Here is a 19472-nt window from a genome sequence, read left to right as displayed (position 1 = left end):
TTCTCAGGGCCAATTTAACTGTAGCCCGCCCACCTGTTTCCGGGCTAACTGCCCGTGTTCTCACCCGCCATGCCTTCTTGGAATGAATTAGTTAATGATGTAATTAAGCAGGATGCTGCCCATTTCCTGCCCCGATGCCAGGGGGCACTATCTGCGGCTCCTTTCCTCCCCTACACTGCAGCCCAAGCCTTGCAGATGGCATCTAGGTGTTATCATAGTCACTGTCCCACCCTCCCCACCCCACACACACACTGGGCCCCAGAATCCTCCTAATCGAACCCCGCCTGGATTCTTCTCCTGAGGTGTTCTCATCCACCTTCATACTAGGCAGCATAGCTCCCTGAATTGCTTGCCCTTCAGGTTTGGTCCCCCCAGGACCTTTGGCTCACTAGCCCTGGCCCACCTCCAGGCCAGCCAGAACCCCAGGCCCGCAGCTCTTGGGCATTCCTCGCAGTGGGCCCCCAGCCCTTTGACCATTCTGATCCTGGCCCCAGCATGGACCAGTCAGGGGAAGTCCAGACAGACATGAGTCTATGGCCTTTTCTCTCTCTCTCCGGGGGTCCACCCTCCAGGCCCTCCAAACAAGGGGTAACCCACCCAGTTGTGGGGGCTAGGGGTTAAGGCACCCCAACCCACCTTTCACCAGGGTGGTAACCAGCCTGGCATTTCCTGGGGGCTCCTGCACCACTGAGAGCCCCACCAGGCCACCCACTCCTGGCAGGTGCAGTTTTAGGTCATACCCAGGACCAGGAGCCTCCTGACCATCTCCTACAGCTCCTCCCTTACCTCTAGATGATACCAGCAGCCCTCCAGCCAGGTAATGTTGTTGCCTGGCCTCCAGCAGCAGAACTGCCCTGTTTATATGGGCAGCTCCATCAGGCACCAGGCCCTTAAAGTGGCAGGCACAAACAGTGCCCTGCCACGGGCTGGATAAACTTGCAGCATGTGTAAAGCATGATCTTTATTCAGCTGAAATTAGATTTTTTAATTTGAGGCACAGGAGGGAATCTAAAAGCCTGAAGAGGTATCAGGGGGACCCTTTAGATTAGTTTTGTATATCATATTCCAAATCCAGAGAATGACAATTTTACATTCCTAAGTAATATACATTAAAAAAGCAAATAAAACTTGGAGAGCTCTATGATGCTCTCTTTACATCCAGACAGTTAAAACTGAGATTTCTGACCTGATTTGTTCAGTCTCCATTTCAAATCACTGTTTGGGAAAAATCTTATATAAGCCAAGTGTTTCAAATCTGAAATTAGACTTTTTCCAGAGAACTGTAGACACCCAACTTTAAGCTGGAATGGTCTCAGACCTGTACTCCCCATGCTGACTTTGGGTTGCTGGATGGTGTGGAACAGCTTCATGCTGCTTCAGGCATGACAGACATTAAAAAGCAATGCCTCTTCCATGTTAAAACTACTGTAGCAGCATAATCTTTGTTCAGAATTGTTTTGCCAGAAGTTGCAGCTGCTGTAACCGGAATGCAATACACACTGCACTAGTTTTTAAGAATGGCACATACATACTGTGCTAATTTATGGTGAAAAGCTGTACAGGGACAAAATCAGGATGTACAACTACTTATAACAATGGGAATTGAGTTCAGAAATTTGTAAGGTGTTACAGGAGCACCAAGAATAACAACCTGTGGTACCTCTAGCATGATTTTCATTTTATACTTGCTGATTGAAAGAATCCCCAGGAGACTGGAAAAAAACCCCAAACTTATGGATTTCCTTTCTGAAAATATTTTATTGAAAGTTACAAATTGTCCTATAGTAAAATATCACCAGATGTAGTACAGTTTCCTGTTTTCTGTCATTTTATGTTAAATGTATTTGCTTAAAATAATAACCTTTAGGCTTAAGAACAATAATAGCATTAATGCAAGATGGTACATGGGAATCTACTTCAAGAGAGCCTGGATACAGTGAAATACAATATTAGGCTAATGGTGAAGTTTCCAAATTATTTCAGGCCATTGGAGTGACTAAAATAAATTTTATACATGATCACTTTTGAGCTGGAATGTGGGAAAATTGCTTTACTATAAGAGGGTTTTATTTTAGTCCTCCCTGCCTTCCTAGTTTGAAAAGGCATGCATATGTCACTGCATGCTGGAAATAATGGTGCCAGTCCAAATTTCACAGTGTTTAGGAATCTAGAGAGAAATCAACTGTTTTTTTACTGTAGCTACTTTGAAGGAATTCTTCTCTGAGTTCTACAATTAAAGTTCAGGATTTGTTGGGGGATGCAACAGGTCAATAATACTAAGATAATTTTCCCCCCAAATTAGCATAAGACTAAGGAAGCCCTTTGCATGTTTGAAACTAGCACAGAGTTTGATGGCTTATTTTTTACACTTGCGTGGTTTAATTAACTTGTGACTCTGTAAAAGGGTTCTGTTTTTTAAACCAATCTTGAACTCTTTATTATAATATGTCAGCATCAAACTCATAGGAAGAGAGTTAAATTTGTTAGATCTGTGCTGTGCTTTAATGCCAACCATAACTAATAACATATGGTATTTATGACAGATATTCAGCAGGCAACATCAGTGGTATAACTCTCACACTTCCTTCACATGTCACTTTGGCAGCAATATTTGATATAAATGAACAAATAAGTGTTTTATCTGTTCATCTGTCATGCAGCAAATGCATAAAAGCACTGATAGTGCCTTGCTGCTCTCTGCATTGCTGACAATCTGTTTTCCCTACAGCAAGCAATGATTTTAATTTCCCATGGTTTTGTTTAAATCACAAAAAACATTTGTTCCAATATCTGATCCCTCATTAGAAACTACAGACAGGGAAGGTATATTATTATGTCAGAGAAAGATTGTTCTCCCCTAGTATATTCTCCAGTACATTGCTCAGGCCAGTATAAGCTTGGTGACTTGGTTTAAGCACTGACTTGGCAAACAAGACACATGTGTGTTATTTCTGGCTATGCTGTTCATTCACTGGATGAGGTAATGTTTTTATGCCTCATTTTCACATTTGTGAAAATAGGCATAATGAACATCATCCACTTTTGCAAAGTGCTCTGAGAACCATGAGTACACTTTTAACAGTGATATTTGATTTTCTGTTTGGTGGCAGGAGACCAGAAAACAGAAGGAAGTTACTATATCCAACCAAACTAAGGACAACACATCTATTTGAATGAGTGATATACTGATCTTCTTTTTATTATTACTCATCATCATTTTTGCATTGATATGGAAAACTGACTGAAGAGGAAACTGCTTTCATTTGAGGCCCGTGCATTTTAGTTACTCATCATTTTAGACTCATCTACTCCCTCTACTACAGAGGGAGTGAAACCTGGAACATCTGCTTCACATATACCCCAACAGGATAGAGCGTAGCCACTAGGCCTGTGTGAGTTGGCAGCGATCTGATACAGCTTCGGATCTGACTGCTTCGTATGGCAGTGATCCCATCCGGAACTCCAGACTGGTTTGCCGCTCAACGTGGCCGAAGCAGCTCTGAAGCTTCGGAGCCACTTTGGAGATCCGGCTATAGGCTATAATGGAGGATCAATGAAATATCTATAACTTTGTTGTTTTATCTCCAGTTTGGGTTCAACTTGCAGGGGTGGTAGCCCCTGCTGAGATCATGAAGTCTGCCAAGCTTCAAGAAGATAGGTGCAGGGGTTTGGGGGAAACTGCACCCCAAAATCTTGAAAGTAAAACTCCTGTCACATCTATGTGTTACACCACAGGGGACTGAAAACTGCAGGCAAGGTAGCCCCTGGTGAGGCCACAAAGCAGGCTAAGTTTCAAGAATATCCATGCAGGGGTTTGGGGGAAACTGCACCCCAAATTCTTGAAAGCAAAACTTCTGTCACATCTATGTGTTACAATACAGGGGGATGAAAACTGCAGGGGTGGTAGCCCCTGGTTAGTCCACAAAGTCTGCCATGTTTCAAGAAGATCAGTGCATTGGTTTGGGGGGGAACTGCACCCCAAGCTGCTGACAGGCAAAATTCGTGACACAAATGACCCTGTGTGTGTTAAGGCACAGTGGGGTGAAAACTGCAGGAGTGGTGGCCCCTGCTCAGGCCAAAAGCCTTCCAAGTTTCAAGAAGATTGGTGCAAGGGCTTGGGGGGAACTGCACCCCAAGCTGCTGACAGGCAAAACTCATTGTGGGTGGGTGCTTGGGTGACTGCATCTGTCTTGGGGCACAGGGGGTGAAATGTAGTGCAGGCCTGGGTGCTGGGCCCTGCCAGCTGTGTGCGTCTCACTGAGGGAGTCTGTCATCCTGCTTGGTCGACTGCATCTGTCTTGGGGCACATAGGGGTGAAATCTAGTGCAGGCCTGGGTGCTGGGCCCTGCCAGTCCACGTAGCCTGCCAGCTGTGTGTGTAGTGCTGTTGGAGTCTGTCATCTGAGGCCCTGCACCTTAAGCTGCTGACAGGCAAAACTCGTGTTGTGGGTGGGTGACACTGTGTGTGTGTTAAGGTGCATGCTTCCTGGCTCTGGGGCCTCAACACAACATGGCAGTGTGCCCCAGTGAGGTCTCCTCCTCCCCTACAGCCTCATGCCAGTCCTCCACTTTACATGACAACAGGTAAAATAACTTACCTGGCTCAAAACCAGTAGCATCAGCAGCAGCATCAAAGGTACCCAAACAGAACTGTCACAGAGCCTTTCTTTTTATAATGGAATTGACAGCAGGAAGTAAAGATCTTGTGTTGTGTTGTGTTGTGTTGGACATATGATGTTATTTATGGTGTGTGATGGCTTATCTTGTGTTTTTATGTCTATATGTGTATTATGAAAATAAAAGGAGTACTTAAAAAAACGTATCTTTTGAAGCTTTAGGGTTGAAAACCCCTTTGTCAGGCTGAGGAAGTACCTGCAGGTGTCATGGGGAGTGGGAAAGGCTCGGGTAGGGGGTAGGGGGGAAAGGGGGATGTAGCAGTGCAGGTAAAAGTGCAGAGGTGCCTGGGGTGTCAGATGTCCAGCAGGTCGCAGTGTGCCAGAATTACATTGTGTATGTTGAGTCCATGAGTTTCTGTACCTACTACCTAGGAGGCTGATGAAGTGCTGTTCATAGGCCCAGCTCTGAAAAGTGGTTTGTACAAACAAGCACCTAACCTCATCACCAGAACTGAAGCCAACTTCCTACAGTTCAAAACACAAAACCTGCCAACTATCTCCCTCACCCCTTACGCCTCCATTTCCATTTTCACTGACTGGCTTTCTTGCCTGCATTGTGAGCCAGGCCAGCCTCTGGCTCTTTTACTATTCCTTCCAATCAGGACCAACTACAGATACTTCCTCATCCTGACAAAGGGGTTTTCAACCCTAATGCTGGCATCCCGGGCAGCTAAACTGAGCTCACCGGGAGCCTCACAACTGCACTGCAACCAGCAAGCGTCAGGCCTGTCAAAGATGTGACAGGTCTGGGCGTTTCCCAGGCAGGACTTTGTGTGTGTGGGCAGTAGCTGGAGGTTATGGCACCTCCTACCTGCCTTTCACCAGGGGATCGCTGGTCCTGGCATTTACGAGGCTGCCGTACCACTAGCAGTCCCACCAGGCCTCCCTACCCTGGCAGGTTCAGTTTTAGTGGTCATGCCCAGGACCTGAGGCCTCCTCCTTCCCCATAGTCCCAATCCCATACCTCCAAGTTTGTCCTGGCGGGGGAATGAGCTCAGCAGGGACATGTTCTTCCCCTTCTGGCTGGTGATGCAGTTAGTGCCCCCTCCAGCTGATAGCAGGGCATTATTTGGCTTTTAAAAACCTCAAAAAAGGAAATTGGTGCAGACGGAGCGAGGAGGGTGGCACTCAGTCCATCTGCAGATAACCATCGGCTGGGGAACCCCAGCAGCAGGAGGTTCACCTTTAGGAACACCAGCTTCTCCACCAAAGCAGGATCTTAGCAGGTGCAGTGGGGTGTCACAACATCCCCAGCAATGCTGAACACCCTCTCGCTTGGAACACTGGTCAATGGACAGGACAGGTGTTGCCGGGCAACCATGGCCAGATCCTGCCACATGTGGCTGTGGTTTGCCCAGTACACCAAGGGGTCGCAGTCCAGTGAGTCCAAATCCTCAGTGAGATAGGTAGCCACCGAAGCCTCAGAGCTACCTGCCCAAGGCTGGGGTCTGATGTGTTTGGACCCCAGCACTGAAGCATGCCCATGGCCCACATTGGCAGTGGATGGCATGAATGAGACTGGCTGGTGCAGGCACCAGTGCTGGTGCTGATGATGGTGCTGGCACTGGTGCTGGTACGGGAAAGTGGATCCCCCTCTTCCACATCCCCTCACCTCTGCACTTTGGCCTCCCTGACTTTGTTGACTAGCACCTGCGTCCAGTGATTGGGGGTTTTGGGGCTGCCAGTGCACATCTCCCCTTCACCCTTAGTTCACACATGCCCACCATAATTTGGACTGTACTGGACCGCAAGGGATCCAGCTGTCTCCTTCATCCACCTCACCAATGCCTGTATGTCTCGTGACAGAGGTCTCTCCAGCCAGGAACATTGATCCCTTGGAACTTCTCCATTTTGTTCTCCAGTTCCCTCACTATGGGGATCACCTGGCTGAGGAGGGCATTGCCAGCAATAAGGGTCTCGGTGGCCTTGAGGAAGGGCTTGAGGACCACCAAGATCTGGGAGATGGTACTCCACTTAGCTCTGTTTAGGGGGGGCGCTGATCCCAATCCCCCCAAGCAAGGCCATCTCATGGATGGTCTTCTATTGCTCCACCAACCTTTTGAGCATCAGGTATGTGGAGTTCTACCGAGTCTTCACATCCTGTATGATTCTGTGCTGTGGGATGATCAGCTCTGCCTGTTTCTCCTGCAGCATCTTGCCCCGCTTGATCCTGCGATTGAAGTAGCCCGTCACCTTGTTGCATTTTGAAATCAGCTCACTTGTAGCAGTAGTGGTGGTAGCTCCATTACCAGCAGCCCTGTCCCCCTCCAAGGCATCTCTCACTATTAGGTGCAGCCCGTGTGCCACACAGCCGATGCCAACCATGTTGGCATCATGGACAGCCTTCACCATATTGGCCCCGTTGTCGGTGACCATGAATCCGTGAGTGAGCTCAGCCTGCCCAATGAGCCACCCCTGCACCATGTGGTTCATGGCCCCCATGATCTACCTTGCCATGTGGGACTCATCCAGCACCTCGGCTTGCAGTAGAGCCCACCAACAGCCTGACTGATTGCACCAGTGCCCTGTGAGGGAGAGGTAGGCGTGATCGGCACCCTGGCTGCTCCAGATGTCAAAGGTGAAGTGCAAGGCTACCTGCAGCCCTGCCTTGTGCAGCTCCTCCCTCAAATACTCCCTGCATGCCTCGTACAGGGAGGGCACCAGCACCCTGCTAAAGATGGTGCATGCAGGCACTTTGCAAAATGGGGCCAGAAGTGCTACAAACTGCCTGAATCCTAGCCACTCATCTAGAGAGAAGGGCTGGCTATCCAGAGCAAACATCTTCCCAATGCTCTGGGTGATCTTGCTTGCCTTGGGAACATGCCCCCCTTTCTGTTCACCTTTCCCCCACTTGTCCAGAGTGGCCTGCCTCTGCTTTGGGGGGAAGGGGGCTTTGGAGTGAGTGGGGGATTTCCCTTCGGCACACTCGCACTGGTGCCACCTGAGCAGGAAGAAGGGAAAGGGGGTGCTGCCTCCTCAGATGCAGCAGCATTGCCATGGTGGAAAAGTCTCTCATATCCTTGCCATGGCCTTTGGCAGTGCAGGCAGATGGCAACCCTGGGATCATCTGCCAGCTCAAAATACTCCCTTACTACACTACTCCCCCGCTTCTGGGTTGAGGGTGAGGATCCTGCCTTATCCCACTCCTCAGCAGGCTGAGGCTTAACAGGAGGAGGAGCTGCCTCAGTTGAGCCACTTGCCTCCACAACCTCAGCCTCCTCCAAGGTGCTGCTTTCTGGAGGAGACCTGGGTCTAGGGGGAATTTGACGGGTGTGGAGCACAAAGTCTGATTCCCCCTTAGTCCCCAGAATTGCTTGAGCCAGCGTGCTCAGCATCCCTGGTTCCAGCTCCAGCTCTTCCTCTGGCAGTGGGACGCTTACACTGAGAGATGAAATTGGTGTGGAGGAGACAGTGATTTCACTGTTGGTGCCTACTCCTGGACTGAGCAGAGGTGGTGCAGGTGCAGGGACGTCAGGTACAGACACTGCTCCCACCTCCTTGCTTCCACTGGCAGCACTGATGTCATGGCTGCTTGGGAAGAGAATGTGTCTGTTTTTGGTGGGGGCAGGGCTGGCAGCTCTAGCTCTCCTCCTACCCCCTCTCCCACCCCTGCCAGAAGACCTGGGACCTGCCTTTCCAGCATGCTTCATATTGATCTTTCCTGTGGTGCAAAAGGTCTGTGTGTGTGTGTCAATCCTTTTGTACTGTGCGTTTCATTCCCTCTGTTGCATGTGTGCACTGGCCTCTTCTTTGATTGTTTGCTTCAGTGTTAAGAGTTCTGCAAAAATCGTGTGCTGTCTGTTTGTCTGTCTTCTTCTCCTATGAATATCTGATTTTTCTTTTTTATATTGTGTGTGTGTGTGTGTGTGTGTGTGTGTGTGTGTGTGTGTGTGTGTGCATTCGTGCATGCAATCTGTGTGCCTCCCTGCACAGTGATGGTTCACACTGGCAGGGAAAACACACCTTTCTTTTTTCAAAGTTTCCACACAAAAAAAAGGAGCAAATATAAATTCAAAGAAATGAACTGAATAGTAATAGTAATTGAATAGCTAAGCTAAGATATGCTAAATCCTACTCAGTCCTTTCTAACAACAAAAAGAAGCAGGCAAGTTCAACTACTGAATAAAGCAAGCAAGCTGAAATGCTTGAGTCTAATGGTTCCTTTCTCTCACAGTTCTTGAGAGGGAACAAGCTAGGAAAATGCACAGCATGCCTCAAAACAAAGGCTTTTATGCTGTTTCTAGGTCCCTCCCCCAGACACTGTCATTGGAAAGGCAGCCAGAAAGAAATCTTTCTCACTGGCCACCTACACGTAAGTCTTCCCTCCCATTCCCCCCCCCTCCCCCCCCCGCTCCCATCTCCCTCCCTCTCCTGCTCCCCCTCCCTCTTCTAACTATCACTTTCAGCATCTGAAGCGTTTCTGAAGAGCTTCAGAAGCTCCGAACCGCTTTGGACAACTTAACTGAGCTCATGCTTTGCTTCGGGCACACTGCTTCAGACGCTGAAGCGTCCGAAGCAGCCCCGGATCTGAAGCGTGATCCAAAGTCTCACACAGCCCTAGCAGACTGGGAGGCAAAGGTTAGGACCCTACCTCTGCTGATTGTTTCCCTGGTGCTAGTAGAGTGCCCGTAGTGAGTGCAGCAGCATCAAAAGAAAGCCCTTCAAAGGTGCCTCCAGCTACTGAATGCCACTAAAGCCCCATGTCCACAGACCAGATGTAGCCCACAGGCTATAGGCTGCCTACCCCTGGTCTAAGCTATCTCCTCTGAAAAGAAGTATCTTAGACATATATGCCATCATCTATTCAAAAAGCATAGAATTTGGCTAAGTCTCTTGCTGTCAGGACTGGTCTATACTTCAAATTAAGAAATCCTATAATTTGAATAAATGCCTTGTGATACAGTTCTCTTAGACTGGTTGCTGATTTTTCTGGCAGTAAGAGATATTTCCTTCTGAACAGTTCTCACCTAGGTAATGGATGTGGTTCAGAAATACCTTTCTAACACACTGAGTATAAATATTGTTATACTTGGCAGTGAATTCATTACTGCTGTTCCTGCCTAATCACTGTGCATTTCCTCCCTCTCCATCTGTTCCAACACCCCAACAATACTGTATCAGGCATGTACCCACAGCATCCTTTTTGTAGAAGGCCCCTCGCCCCCTCCCCTCCTCTGTTGTAGCTTGGAGTCAAACTATGGAAATCTAAAAGCACCTTGCATAAATGTAGAAGCAGCTTAATGTTTTGTTTTTTCCCCAGTGATCATGCCCTTTATTCCCATTCATTTTGTTTTGAAGTGAATTTGACACACCCAGTGGTTTTGTTCATTTTGGTTTTCCAAGTTGGACTGTGAACTTTGATGGACTTCCTTGACCTTCCTACACAGCTGCCAAAACTCTGAATCATATGCATTAGCATGTACAGGAGCTTGATTGCCTCCCTTGAACATTTACAGGATTAACCTTTTGCAAAAGTAAATTCCACAAAGTGAAATCCATTCACCAGTGGAAACTTTCCAGTATTGTTTCCATATCTACTTAGAGGTGACTGTATACATACTTGCCTGAAGGTCATACCTCTTCTTTATTTGTATAAATAAAAATGGCTGCTTTTTTCATAGGAAAGGGTTTTAATGAGAAATTTAGAGTCCTCCTCCACTTCTTCCCTTTAATTGTTAATTTACCCAGAGAGAGCATTTTGGAATAACAAGGCTAACAAAGCAAACCCTTTATTTTAAAGCCTATGAGAGCAGTCTATTAGAAATGGTAATATTTCTGTGCCTTTTATTAATATCAACTGATATTGTTCAAAGATGGAAAAAATATATTATACAATCTGACTAAGGGGATTTTGAAATAAATGCAAAAATCATCAGATAGATTTCAGGACTGATTGGTGATGCTATTCTCCCTCTCTCTGGTCTTATTATCTCTTATTTGCTCCAAGAGAGAGTTTTGAAACAGCTTTACCTTGTGAAACTCAGCTGTGAGTTGGTAAAAATTGGCTTTTACATTTCTGTGTGTGAAAAACATTAGGAAAGCATAATAAAAATTTTAAAAATGTAATATTAGAAAATGTAAATCATGTAGAAGCATGGGAAAACTAAAACTGAGCACTGCAAAATTACAGATTTAAATAGTGGAATAAGAGTGAGAAGAAATACAAAAGGTGCCAAAAATCCTGCCAAAATTTATGGCAGATAATTATGAATCATTAGGAACTTAAACTATTTTAAATAGCTTTATCAACATGTTTCTCAGGACTAAGAACAAAGTGAAATTAGTTATTTAAAATAATAAGAAAGGACATTGTTGACTGTGTGCCAGATGATAAATAAATAAAGACCATAGTTTTGTGATGTGCATGTATGAGGGAACAATTTGCACTTTATTAAATGCTGTCACAGAAATAAATGTGTGTGACAGATCTGTCTTTTGTTTTACATTTCTCTGTTTTTGTTATTAGTATTATTTGCCTTGATTCTCTTGGAGTCAGAAAAAGTACCTTTAGGGCAACTTTCTCTTGATGGGGTGGTGCAAGGCTGCCTTAATGCAGGTGAGAAATCCAGCCCATCCAATTCCTATTCTTTAGGTATTCAAAAGACAACCATCAATATAAGCCTTGTATATCAATGTTGAGTATGCAACGAAAAGCCTCCCTCATTCTTTGAAGACTAGAAAGTAATTGCTCATCTTCTGCTGTTCCCTTCCCGTGCCCAACCTTCCAACTTTTTAATTTATTTAGGATTTGCTGTAAATAAGGAAGCAAGTTAAATCAGCATTGGGTTTTGTGCATTCTCATTAGGAATGGATTGAGTGATATGAAGTCTACATAAATAAGTACAGTTCTGGGAATCTGTGGCCACAGGGCAAGTCCCATAAATTATTTCCTAATTCTTCCGCTACAGGCAGGGTTTACCATAGTTTTAAGGTCTGTCCAGTAAGCCAAGGCCTCTATGACATGTGGATATATTTGGGGAATATGAATCCAAACTGTGGTGGGGGAAGCTCAAAAAGTAAGTCTGTGGAGACATGGTCACATACAACTTGCATAGATATATGCTATATATTAGAACAGGGTCGGGCAATTATTTCAGCTGGGTCCTGCCCATGCAGCAGGGAACTGCTTGCTGCCAGGAGGGCATGGGCAGGCTGGGCTGTCTCCATGCTGCACTGTGCAGGTCCCGACTTACCTGTTTAACGACCGTGCGGACTTATGACCAGCTCTCCAAGCAGTCGTTACTCCGAGCAGGTAGGTCGTTAAGTGAGGAGTACAGTACACCTGTATTGTGGAAACGGCGCGCCGCAGGTTCAGCACGGCGGGGCGGACAGCTTCCGCACTCGCGGCCCGGGCAGGGCGGGCTTTCCTCGCTGGGGCCGCGGCAGCCCTCAGGCCCCAGCCTACCAGTGTGTGGAGCAGGGGGTGGGTGGATCTGTATGTGGGAAATGGGGTGGGGGGGGGAGGAAGCAGAAGCAGTCCCTTGCAGGCTGAAACTGACAGCCTACAAGGGAAAAGCCATGGTTTTTTCCTTTAAAGGAGAATCTATTTTTCAAGTTTATTCATGACCCTTTCATATTCTTGTGACCCACTTTTGGGACATGACCCATGGGTTGGGAAACACTGCTCTAGATAGCCTGCCTCTTGCACTGCATGGTAGCTAGTTGTACCAGCTGTGCTCCTTCAATGAGAGGAGCCCCTGTTCGTGCGCCGCAGGTTCAGCACGGCGGGGCGGACAGCTCCTGCACTCGCGGCCCGGGCGCGGCGGGGCGCACGGAGCGGGCTTTCCTCGCCGGGGCTCCTCGCTTATCGACCAATTCGCTTAACGACCTAGTTGTGGGAATGGAACGGAACGGAACTCGGTCATTAAGTGAGGAGTACCTGTACTGTGTTGGGAATCAGGAGGTGCAGGTTCAGGCGCTCTCTAGGTGAGGGGAGCCTAGGATTTGATCAATGTGCTCCATGTACAAAGGCCCTAACCACCTGGCCACAGCATGGGAAAGTTGTCATCCTCCACTGGTATCTAATACCCACTTGCCATGGGCTTTTGCCCAGCTAGTTTTGGGACTTACCTGACCTTGTGAGCATGCTGAGCAGGTGTAGGTTGTCATGTACCTACTGGCCAGAATATGCAATAGAGAGCATGCTCAGGGGGAGTGTGCACCCCATGCACACTCCCCTATCCTCCCATGCACTCCATTCATGCGTTAAAATATTAAAATATTTGTAAATATTTTGTATTTACAAAATATCAAATAGGGAGATATTCATAGTGTTACAACAGCTATGAAGCAATTTGATCAGCAAGAGCTTAACTTAGATTCAATCAACCACAATATGTTTAAATTATCCATTTAATAACAATAATTATAGGATTAAAAGTAAACTATTGCAAACCCATCAACAAAAAATGAAATTTGTTATATAGAAGACTATCTAGTTAATAAATGCCTGGCTGCAATATCTGTTATTTAGGAGGCTGAAAATTAATCTTTTAAATATTGACTGTCTATGCCTTGCAAGTTTCTAATACCTTTTCTTAACTAGGCAGATATTCAATGGCTTCCATTATATTTTTAAAGTTTGTGTTTATTTTTTCTTTCAGCAATAAATTGGTTTGTCTGTATTTATCCTACTAAACATCACCTGCCTCTCATAGAATGTAAGTCACTCTCTTTTCATTTTGCTAACTTTTTTGTTTCCTATTTATCAATATTCTTAATGCCATTCTTTTTTCTATTTATATGAGCTCAGCTCAAGCCATCATCTGCATCAGCCTAGCAGTGCCAGAGCAACAACTGCTCAGTTTTACAATAGATAGGAGCTAATTGATGTGAAGAAGCATTCACTGGGCATGAGTGAACACCCATCAAACTCATTTCATGTGCATCTTTTTGTATTTTTGTACTCAAGTTGATAAAATATTTATGAGTTAAAACTCTAACTACCCCTCACCCCCCATCCATATCTGCATTAAACTTCTTGATTCAAACACTAAAGCCCGAGTATTGGGGGTTAAGGAGATGATTAGCACTTTAAAATTTAACAGCTATCTTGCTGCAGTAGAATTTAAGGCTCCAGGAATTTGTTGCTGTAATTTTTCCAGCCTATTCTGCTTCAGTGAGGAAGAAAATTAATGGGGGAGGGGGGAGGGCAGAGGAGGGAGGAGCAATATTCAACAAAAAATACTTTAGAATCCCTGTTTTAAGGTGCCAAATGCCAGCTGCACACTAAAGTCCAAACTGAATTATTAATGTCAGATGGGATTGATACATACTTTCCCAACAGAACCACATTCCAAGACCAGATTTAACATCTGTAGACTCCTCCCCACTCACTCCCTGCCCCCTATCTACATAAGAAAAATATGGTGCGTCTGCTGTGCACAGGACTTTCATGTCCATTGAACAGGAACCAAAATTTAGTCTTTAAAATTAATGTCTCAATACAGTGAGTCATTTCATACTGAGGGAGATATCTCCACAAACATACATGCCATTAACTTTGGATGTGAAATGAAAGCTTAGCTTTTACAGAAACTGAAATGCCACAGTAGTGCCCAATGGCTAACCCGCTCAGTCTGATTCATTCTCTTCACTGATGCAGTAAAAGGAACAGTCCAAAAAATGGATTAACACTTCACAGGCACTGACTTAGACACTTGGGTGTATGCAGCCTATCTGCTTTTGCTTCATAAACTTATCTTTTTGGAAAGGAATAAATGTCACAGTTCTTTCACCAACTTTGAAATCATGCTATTGTACATGCACTTTTGTTTCTATTATCTACTTACAGGTCAAAAAGCAAACATAAAAATGCTAACAAAGAAACAGTAGAATGCATGTTACAAGTCATTGTAAGTAAACTGCTCTTTTACCTTATAGTCCCATAGTAGGGCTCTGCAAAGCTTTGGTCGCCAATTCAATTCGGAGGAGATTCGGCCTGATTCAGCGGCCGAATCTCTGAATCCGAATCAAATCAGGACACCCATTAAGTTGAATCCAAAGCCTCTGAATCAATTCAGAAAGATTCAGACATTCGGATCAGTCGGGGAGAGGCAGGAGCACCTGGGAGACTGCAGGTTCTCCCGCCACTCCTCCAGCTGTGCATGCCTCTCCCTGGGTGGGGGGAGCCACAGGAGAAGCCCCCATGCTCAACCCCATCCCACATCCAGCTCCGGCCTAATCCAGGAACTTAAGAAAAAGCCCCACACTCACCAGATGCAGCAAAGGCTGTGTGGGCTCTGGGCCTCCTTCCAGAGCCCCCCTGGGCTCCTCCCACTCCACAATCGGCCCCCTGCCTGGCCCTGCCCCTGATGCCCCCCCGCCCCCCAACAGTCCTGGAATAAAAAAAAAACCCCAAAACAAAAAAAACCTGCACTCAGTGGCAGTAGCAGTATGTGGGGGTTCTGGGGCCATGTGGAAAAGCCCCCCACAGAGCCTCTGCTCCATGATCTACCCCCTGCCCTGCCCCAATGGCTGCCCCACCTGGCCCAGCCTCCTGGCACTTTTTTTTTTTTTTAAGCCCCACTTTCACTGGCTCTAGCAGCAGGGATCAGGGCCACTGGGGGCTCATGGCAGAGCAGCATGAGGCAATTGGGGACAACGGGGATTGCCTCCTTTGCCTGGCACCTGTGCAGCAGCTGCCCCATGGTGCAGGTGCAGTGAAGCTTGGCAGGGTGCTGCATGTTGTCTGGGAGCTGGAGCTGCTGGGGGTAAGCAGTGCCAGGCTGCAGCTGATTGCTGGAGCTGCCCCAGCTGCCAGACAGTGCACAGAACCCTGCCTAGCAGCACTGCACTCATGTCATGGGGCAGCTGCCACGCGGGTGCCAGGCGGGGGCAGGGGGGGGGGGGCGGCGCAATCCCCACTGCTACCTCTAGTGAGTGCGGAGCTTCTTTTTTTTTAAGTGCCAGGACTAGGCTGGGGTTGGGTGGGGGATGGGGCCGGGCAGGGCAGCCATGGGGGCTTCTCCCACAGCTCCCCCCACCCAGGGAGAGGCAGGCACAGCTGGAGAGGCAGCCACCTGGCTGTGCCTGCCTCTCCCCGGTGGATCCAAATCACTGAATCAGTGCCAGGTTGAATGGGGACAGTGATTCAAATCACTGAATTGAATTGCTGTCCTCTGAATCGGCGAAATCAGGATCTGAATCAAACAATTCCCTATTCACACAGGCCTATCCCATAGTACTCAAGCTAAACATATTTGCATGTGCATTTAACCACTGTATTTCAGGGACTTAAGAGTTCCTAGCTCTGCTACAGACTTTTCAAATGACTCTGGCCAACTTCCTTAACCCATTTCTGCCAAATTCTCTCTCCTCACCCTATCTCTAAATTGAGGAGAATATTTACCAGACTCACAGAGGCAACATAAAGCCTAATTGAATGAAAAATAGTAGTCTTAAAGATTTTCTAATGAAGGATACAGAAATGCAAGGTGTATAATAAAACTAGCAAATGACCCAACAGAAAAGAAGGCATACCTGCAATGAAATGTATCAAATAAAGATTGCATTTAGATTTAATGAGATAATAGTCTGTTAAATTTATTATCAACTGTTTACGAAGAGCACTTTACTGAGATTTTACAACAAATTGATCAGAGGGGTAACTAGCTTACACAACAGTTGATTAACCTAAGTTAATGTGTTTAGTAGTAAATTGTTATATGTTGTCTGTAATAAAGCCATTTGTTAGGGTAACACTATGTGGATTTTTGGGGAGCATTGAATCTGCAGCTGAATAAAGGCATGACCTGTGGCCTAGCAGAGCTGCTGACCACAAGGCAGAATGATAGCTAAGCCAGTCATTTGCTCATGCTAAGTAACCATCTTAACTGTGTCAACCATTTTCTGAGAAAAAAGCAGCAAGTGAATCTGTGCGAGTCTGTGTGCTGTGAATGAGGTGACGTTTTAGGAATGTGGAAGTTGGTACAACATGAGACTGAAAAACAGACTGGAATCTAGAAAACAACACGTAATTGGTAACAGAATCTGAGATGAACATATGCAAAAAGGTGAATGGTGATTGGTGAAGAAGCTTCCAGGTTTTGGTAAAAGTCTGCCCATTGACTGAAGAAGAGAAGTCAAGGTCTTAGACATGCATTCATAGCAAAAAGACATGTAAATGAGTAAAATGCATTGGCAATTCCATGCTAATGACACAAGCAGTAAACAGAGGTGGAGCTTGAGATGGGAGGAGAAATGGGTGGAACATAGGTGAAGCAAGGGTAGAATGAATGTTAACTGAATATAAACCAAAGTGTATAAATGTGGGAAAAACTATTGTTCGCTGCAGGTCCGCGGTTTGCTGGGTTTTTGGGACCTGGCCTGAAGCTGTGTCCATGCTGAATAAACCTCTTGCAAGCAATGTGTGCTAGTGTTTGCTCCCTGCTTGCTCTGGCTAATGAGTAACAGGATCCATGGACAATTGGATCATTGTCTCCCTAGTCGTTGGGCACCACATGGAGCTGGGGTCTAACACCGTTGACTTGACATTTAATGTAAAGTTCTGTGTATTTCACAAAGCAATAAAATGGCATATTATTGGTACACTTTATCGCAAATGAGAAAGGCAGCTCAAAATACTCCTTATTGCAAGTGCACTTCTAATCTGGCAGAGGTTCTGGCCAACAGCCCCCTCCAACTGCAGTGCTTCAAAAAAAGAGAAGGTGACATTCAAGTCCTTTTACTAACGCAGAAGACTAAAATCACAAAGGAAATTTTAGTATTCCTAGAACCATTTTAACCTTAAACACCACAAGGCAAATAAAAAACCACCACCACCAGGGCATCCCATAGGAAGACTAGGTCCAATGGTCACTGTCGCAGGACACCTCAGTGCTCTGCTCCTAGAGAGTGGAAACTGCCAGGGAGAAAGCCCTGGCAGGACATAACGAGCACAGCTGCGGGTTGCCCAGGGCAACCAGGAAGTCAGCTGACTGGAGGAGGCAGGGCCTGGCCCTCATAAAGCCCAGGGCTGAGGCCAGGCTAGCAGTTCTCTGCCAGCAGCCAAAGGGGCAGGAGCTCTGGAAGTAGGGATGTGAGAAGCAATTGCAGGTACTGCCTAAGCCAGATAACAGAAGGCAGCTCTAAGATGTCGGAGCAATGTGGTTGTAGCCAGGCAGCTTATAGTTATGTTGCAGCCTAGGGGCTTGTGTTTTGTTTTGTTTATTACACCGGTGGTTTGGGCGAGGCTATTAGGGGTTGGAGGAGGCCTCATAGGGACCCACACGGGTGTGGGGCCCTAGCGCCAGTGAGGGTGCAGTATTCTCAGGGGGAACCCCAGTGGTGTGGGAACCCCGGCGCCAGTGAGGGCGCAGTATTATTAGGAAGCCCAGCGTGGGCACAGCGAGCTCCAAAGAAAGGGAACTACTGAGCAGCCCAGTGCGGGCGCGGTGAGCCTCTGAAGTACGGCTTAGCGCTGCAGTAAACCCCGGAGAAGGGTGGAGTGTTGCAGTGAACCCCAGTGAGAGGGGGTAGTGGTGCGGTGAGCCCTGGAAGAAGGGGGTAGCAGCGCGGTGGGCCTGAGAGTCAGGGGGCATAGCTGAGAAGTCCCCAGAGTGGGCGCAGAAGGCCCCAGGAAAGGAGCAATGTTGAGAAGCCTAAGAGTGGACACAGAGAGAGCCCCAGACAGGGGGCGGTATTTTAGAAGCCTGAGTGTGGGCGCAGAGAGAGCCCCAGAAAGGGGGCATTATCGAGAAGCCCCAGTGCGGGCGTAGCTGGCCCCAGGCAGGGGCGCTAAAATTGTGAAGGCCCCAGACAGGGGGGGGGCGACATTACAGGGAAGGCCCCAGAGAGGGGTGACATTACAGGGAGGCCCCAAGTGGGTCCGGGAAAACATGGGGACAGAGGTCCCAACTAACCATGCCCAAGGAGACGTGAGGCAGCCTCCCAACTTTACCTAAACATCAAAGATGTGGCGGGCGAGAATCTGAGGGTGCCCTTGGGCCAACTTGGCATGGAGAGGGGGCCTTAAGGAGATCACAGCCCTCCTGAAGGACCCCGCCGTGACAGTCACAAACTGTTGGAAGACCATTTTAAGCTGGACATAAGGAAAAACGCCTTTACTGTCCGAGTCCCCCAGGCCTGGAATAGACTCCCCAAAGAGGTGGTGCAGGCACCTACTCTGGATTCCTTTAAGAAACATTTGGATGCTTATCCTGCTGGGATCACTTGACCCCTGCTGACTGCCTGCCCTTTGGGCAGGAGGCTGGACCCAATGATCTGGCAAGGTCCCTTCCAGCCCTAATGTCTATAAACTCTATGAAACCTGGGAAAAAACAAGCAATGCCTTCTGCACTAAATGAACAAGATACAGAGGAAGGAAGGGAAGGTGGGGTCTGCTCACCTTGCCTATGTAAACTTCAGTGATACCAATAGATATTGTCACCACTAAGGACAGAAATTACACACATACTGGTATAAGTGATTGGAAATCAGTTCAAATTGATAACACAACAACATTTCAGTACACATAAACCACTTTCAAAATGGCCAAAACTAGTTTAAGGTAAACCTGAATGGATGTAGTATCAGACTTAACTGATTTAGGCTAAACAGGTTTATTGAACTTCTGTCCCGAATCCTCTCTGGATTCAAGTTAACTCATAGTCCCCCAGTATCCCAGGATGCTTTGCACCTCTCCCCCAAACTCCCCCTCAAAAGGTGGGTGGGCTATCCTTGGCCCAAGCTGTCTGCTTCAACTGAGCAGGGAGGTGTGCTCCAGTGGTCCCTGACTTCTGGCCTCAGCCACCGCATATGGCTGCATTTCTGGAATCAAAAATAAATGTCTCTTCAC

At 47.0% G+C, this 19472-nt stretch overlaps 1 protein-coding gene and 1 long non-coding RNA gene across 5 annotated transcripts in view; one reads left to right on the top strand and one right to left on the bottom strand.

Moving 5' to 3' along the window:
* The window catches only part of ARHGAP24 (Rho GTPase activating protein 24), a 520920-nt gene that overhangs the window by 149103 nt on the left and 352345 nt on the right, over nucleotides 1-19472 (bottom strand). The gene's annotated exons all lie outside the window — the stretch shown is intronic.
* The window catches only part of LOC109283339 (uncharacterized), a 46741-nt gene that overhangs the window by 2348 nt on the left and 24921 nt on the right, over nucleotides 1-19472 (top strand). Inside the window, exon 2 of the long non-coding RNA XR_009459916.1 lies at nucleotides 13279-13335. This is a non-coding gene — a long non-coding RNA (uncharacterized LOC109283339). The remainder of the gene's footprint in view (nucleotides 1-13278; nucleotides 13336-19472) is intronic.

Source organism: Alligator mississippiensis, chromosome 2, assembly GCF_030867095.1.
Source record: "Alligator mississippiensis isolate rAllMis1 chromosome 2, rAllMis1, whole genome shotgun sequence".
Taxonomy (NCBI): Eukaryota; Metazoa; Chordata; order Crocodylia; family Alligatoridae; genus Alligator; species Alligator mississippiensis.
Note: the sequence above shows the minus strand (reverse complement) of the source record. Positions and strands in the feature narration are given on the sequence as shown.